Source organism: Sphaerodactylus townsendi, linkage group LG08 (assembly GCF_021028975.2).
Source record: "Sphaerodactylus townsendi isolate TG3544 linkage group LG08, MPM_Stown_v2.3, whole genome shotgun sequence".
Lineage (NCBI taxonomy): Eukaryota > Metazoa > Chordata > Lepidosauria > Squamata > Sphaerodactylidae > Sphaerodactylus > Sphaerodactylus townsendi.
Window position 1 is genome coordinate 50,699,917 of NC_059432.1, and position 6,201 is coordinate 50,706,117.

A 6,201-nucleotide genomic window follows, 5' to 3' on the forward strand; every position below is an offset into this window, starting at 1 on the left:
AATACTTCTAGGAAAGTGATGCCCTCCTTTCAAAGAGGGTTTTGCAGTAAGCAGCCAGAACTCTGCTAACCAGATGTCTCAGAGTCTGCAGTTTCAGAGCTTGTTACTCTCAGATATCAATTCTAATGAACCATAAAGCTATACATTCATAATGGAATTAGTAGTAGACCCAAAATATAATAAATTACCTGTTGAATATGATGAAGAATGCATTTGGAGCGATCTAGCTTGTTAAAATTCCATCAGTGTTGATTATTTCAAAATGGGACAATCAAGTGATCTGTGTCAGAGGACTTTGTGACTGAATGAGAGCTGCTATGACCTCTCTGTTTATGTAGTGACCTTTGATCAGATTTCCTAAGTCTGTTTTCTCTGCAAGACATAATGAAGCCAGTTTGCCTTAATGGAACAGCAGGTCGTTTATGGGACAGCATAAAAAAAAGCTTTGTGATGTAGCTACTTCCCATCAGTAGCTGATGTGATAAAGTATTTGTTTTTAAATAGTGTGATAGTGGTTAATGTCCTGGTCTGGCTGGCAGCATAGACCCAGTTGTCTCTAGGCCCTTAGAAGGCTGCAGTGGTTTCCTCACAAAGAAGCGCAGATGGTGTGCCTTGTACACTTTTGTACATGGCGTCAGGGAGGCTGTAGAGCCTATATAGGAGTGACAAGGGTGTATTTGGTTAATATGGCAGAGTTTGCCCAGTCATAGAAACATGCAGCAAAATATATCTTCCAAGAAGTATATTACAAAAATAAAACTTACATTTATTCATGTAGATTCTGTTCTTGTTCATGTTGCAGTAGAAAGGAGAGAGACAGAGAGAGAAGCCTAATCTAAAGACTACTATCCCTATCACAAGTGGACAGCTGAATTTGGCATCATGTATATGGAAACATGAGAGCATTATTTCTATAGGAAAGACTTATAGAGATGTGTGACTTCGTAAGGAGAAGACAAGAACAAAGAGAGAGGAGGGTTTAGAGGGCAGTTCCCAGGGTAAGACCAAAGAGAATAATCCCATTCAAGGAGACGACATTTGTACACGCATGTAGCATGCCCCCCTTCCAACATCCAGGCATGCTGAGCAACTGATTTCAACAGGGTAAAGCAGGATACTTGAGGTGACGGGCAGGAGATGAAAGGAATATCCACTAGTGCTACAGGCCATACTGGAAGAACTGCCACTCTCCTAAGAAGGCATAAATGCTGCTGGGAGCCGCTTAGCAAGCAAGGCACCTATCCATCTGCAGGCTTATTTAGGAGGATGGGATCCCTACTCTTTCTGGTAGCTTGGTTAAGGTCCTGGCTCCTACAAGAGGAGGTGCTGAACACTGCAGTTATGCTCATGGATGCATTTGGATTCATTTGGATACTACCAAGTAGCTTACCGAACAACAGTTTCCTTCCTCTCAAGTGACCTGCAGAACATGAGTAAAAATGGTTTTGAAACTTAACTTCTAAATAGCATCATTTATTTAGGCTTAAACTTCAGGAGTTTAAGAAGGAAGAAGTTTTATCTATGTTTTTCTTCTGCTATTCATTTCTACTGCATCTATTATCATTTTATACTCTCTTTTGATTTCTATGTCAGCTACTTGACTACTATTGTACCAAGTGAAGCATAAATATTTTTAAACATTTAAGTGGATGTGTTCATCTAAATAGTGCTTTTGTATCATGCTGGTTTCTCTATTGAGGGAAGTTGACTTTTCTTTGACTTTTTGTGGTTTATATAAATGTTCTGAGACTAGAGATAGCTTAAGCTACGTATGTGCTATTCAGCTCTTAGGTGACTCGGTTAGGATTTTCTTCCTCAGTGTTCCAGAACGACTTTTGAAGGAAATCTAACCTAGGGATATTAAACATGCTGTCCAGGTGCTGGATCCGTCCCTTGAGAAGGCTTATCAGGCCTTTGAGCCCGCTGAGGCAACCTTCCCCACCCAGCTCCTGATCTGGCCTGGCAAACCTGCTGCAAGCTGGTAAGTCTAGGCAGCCATCCCCTACTTGTTCAAGCACCCAGCCCAGCCCAGCCCAGCCCAGCCCAGCCCAGCCCAGCCCACTCCTCTTCTGGCCTAGTGAGCCCGTTGTGGGCTTGCCAGTTCAGAAATTCACTCCTCCCCTCTCTCACTCTGTCCTGGTGAGCCATCCCCCCAACATCCCACACAAGGTCAACCTGGGCTGGTGATCCCACTGTTCACCAGCTGAGGTAGCCACACTATCTTTAATGCTGACCCACCAACTGAGGTAGCCTATTCCCTCCTTCTGCATGTGCTGATCTGGGCAGGTGAGCCTACTGCAGACTCACCACCTGAGACAGCACCCCCAGTGCCAGCCACCATCCCCAGTATGCTCATGCATACTGCTTCTCTGATGCCCAAAAGGATGGTCTTGTGGCAATATATTTGCTTATTTGTCCCTGCAGTGTCCCTCTCTTTATAAAGAAATAGATGCCAGCTAATGTTTAATAGGTGATAACTATGTTGAATCCCTTATTTGGTCCGCATAGAGTTGTTGCCACCAGGAATGCAAATTTTGAAACCCTTTGATCACTTTCTGTCTGGTAGTGTATATGAGCCTTTTAGGCAATTTAGAGGGACTGTCTGGTCCTGAGGAAATTGGGTGGAATTCCAGGTTTCTTCAAGCAATTAATTTTTTAAAATAACTGATATGTAACTTCAAGGTAAATATATACAACTAGCTGGCCCGGCCACGCTTCGCTGTGGCTTTGGGGCTGGGGGGGGTTGGGACGGAGGAGGAAGGGGAGAGCTGTACCAGGTTTTTCCTGCGGCTTGGCTGGGGACGCTCCTCCCTGGTCTCCCGTGGTCCAGCAGCAGGGGGTTTCTCGGTGTGAATGCGCACGCCGCGACAAAGGTGGGCAAGCCACATCCCCCCCCCCGGAACAGCGGACCCTCATTGGCCCAGTGGAGGTCTGGGGAAATGAGCAGTTTACGGGGCTCAGGTGTGACCTGGGACCCCGGCGAAAGGTGCATTACCTGCTTGCCACGGGAAGGGACGTCGTGTGAAAATTTGGGGGCAATCCGTCCAGCCGTTTCCACGTTAGACCATCACCAACAAACGGACGGTTAGCTTTTTATATATATAGATATAATACAAAATACATTGAGACATCAACTTCTGAGATGACTGTTAATTAGCATCAATCCACTCTAATCTAATTTGGCTCTCAAGGTTTAGTTTATCACCAACTTCACTCTATTAAGTTTCACATTTAATCTCTGTTTAGTTCAGCACTGTCTTCTCATATGTGTTCAGTGCAATACTTTCTCTAAACTCTGCCACTCTGACAGATCTCTGCTATCTCAGACAAAGCTTTGACACTGTTCTCTTTCCCTTTCTCTGATACCTTCTGTCAGGCATCCACCTCCTGGTGAGAAATGCCCCCTCCCCAAGGCCAAGCTGGGTTGGTGATCCCGCTGCTCACCAGCTGAGGTAAAGCCACCCACATCTTTAATGCTGGCTCGCACATCACACTATCATCCCCTTTTCACTCTCCCCTCTTTTTCCACTTCTGTCTCAAATTTAAAGACACATACACACACAGTAGTTAAATCATTACAGTCCCTTTTTACCCTTGCCTCTCCCCACCCTGTTTTTTGTCTTCCCCCATCTAAACTGAAACAAGGTCACAGGGACACCTTTTGCTTATATTATTGGTTCCTTACGGTGTATGGTGATATTTCTTTTTATTTATTATATTTATATGGAGTTGGTATATGTACAGTTTCTTATGTTCTGTCCAGGAACTGACCACACACAGACTTACTTAGCTTCAACAAAGTTACTGTATCACATGCCTTTGAATTATATGTTGGGCATGTACAGCTGGCACAATGAATCACTAGGGGTGTTGCTTACTTATGTGAGCAGCGTCATGTACAAAAGGGTAACACAAAGAACTAAAAAGCACAAAACGAAGCTGATTCTATTGAGTAACAGATATAGTGAACATTAACTGCAGATTCACTTTGGCCCTTTCCACACGGGCGGTATATGGCGCCCTGGGGATGGCAAAAACGCCGTCCCCAGGGAGCCATTCGCACAGGGGGCGCATCTGCTTTGCAGCCGCGCCGCCCTTGCACCGCCCGTTTTCCGACCTCGCTCAGGAAGCGAGGTTTTCGGGAAACGGCGGCTTGGAGCCACTGCCTTGCGAACGGCAGTGGCTCCAAGGCGCCCTCCTCACCTTCCACCCTTCACTTACCTTGTCTCTGGCTGTCCGGTGCGTCGTGAGGCCTGGGGACATGCCCCCCTGCCCTGCGACGCTGGAGCAGTCGCGCAGGGCCGGGAGGCGTGTCTCCAGGCCTCGGCGGAGCGCCGTCACCCAGCCGACACGGCTGTTTCTGGGACCGTTCGTGCGAACGGTCCCAGGGGGGTTGGGTCGGCGTGGAATGCGCCGACCCAACCCCCATCGATGTCGTGCGGAAACGGCCTTTGACATATTCAAATATGACAAAACCTTGCAGGAGACCGAGCAATTGAAACTGCAGTCAAGAGAGATTGTGATTCAGTAGTAGAGTATCTGCTTGGCACAGAAGGTCCCAAGATCAGCTCAAGTTTTAAAAGTTCATGTTATACGTACATAAGCTTTGTTAAGTCATCATGGATATATGATGACTCCAGCAAAAGGCTTCCAAAGCCAATTAGACGCAGGGATAGTTTGTCATTGCCTTCCTCTTAAGTACCATTCTTGTTGGTCTCCCATTATTTGCTGTAATTTAATTAGCTTGTAAAGTTGCATCATTCAAGCCTAGTGTAGTGAGTCCAATTTGGACAATAGGAACCACTGGTATAAAGACAGTAAGTTAATATCCTTGTTGATAAAACCATAGGCAGGCTACTATTTACCTGACCAGCCTCACAGAAGTGATGTAAAATAGAATGGCAGGATGATGTTATGCACCATTCTTTGCTGGCTGAAGGGAAATGGATAAAACCCCTTCATGCTGAAAAACAATGAAGAGACATATCAGTGATGGCACTTGTTTTAGAATCTGTACCAACAGCCCTAAGCCAGAAACCTTCTATTCCAAAAGTCAGCAATCAGGTCACACAAGAAAACATGCTCACAAATTCTGCTGCCCATCACTTTTCTCTTCTGTCTGAACTCTTCCATTATAGCTATTTCCTCCTGATGTGTCTCCAGCCTTTGAGGTTGAAGGATATCTTGAAAAGTATGACCCAAGGCGGCATTAACTGCTCAAATTACTACAGCTACTGTTTGTTTTCACATTTTTACCCTTTGTGTTATTCAACTTGACATGAGGCAAGCACCCTTTGATTCAAGGAATTATGCCTGTTTTAGAAAAGTTTATTTTTTGGGGTGATAAAGGGAAGTTTAATTTTATTTAAAATGTACTTTTAAAGGACATGAAATTGCAGGAGATGCATTTTATATTGCTCAGACTTGCTCAATCCTCAAATAAGCACATGTAATTGAGGATGATTCCAGCAAATAATGGTGAATACCATTTAAGTAAAAATAAACGGTAACAAAGCTATACTGTTGTCTGATGACAGTTTGATCCAGAAGTTTGAACTTGGTATAATCAAGCAAGAAACTTCAAATATTAAACTTCCATTTCCATTGGAAGACCTCTTACACAAACAGAATACCCTCATTTCCCAAATTTAAAGAGTCTAAGTTCAATAGAAGTTTGTTTCATGTCTTTTGAGTTTTCATTTATTTGATTTGGTTTCTACCTTGCCCTCTCCTGGCACAAGTTGGGCTCAGGATGGCTAACAACAATGCAAATTGCATAGTAGTTTGTCAACAAATAAAACATACACATAAATATTAATATTAGTGTTAAGACCTAGCTAACATCCAATTAATTGTTCACGCATGAATTTTTGATCCAATTTAAAATGGAAACCATTGCTAAGATAAGTAGCAAGTACAGACACGGAAACCCAACAATCAACTTAGGGAAAATAATAATAATGAGAATAATAAGCCAGTTACAAAAGGCCACGTTGTTTGGATCCACATGTATACTATGCCAATACATTTCATCTTAGGTTCTTGGGGAAAAAACCTGATGTTTATATAGGCCAACACCAGCTAATGACTTGGCGGTTGTGGTTTCATATAATAACAATAGTAGTAATAATTAATAGTAATAACAATAATAGGGTACAGCAAGGAAGAGGGAGACCTATAGCTGTAAACCGTTGCTGTTTT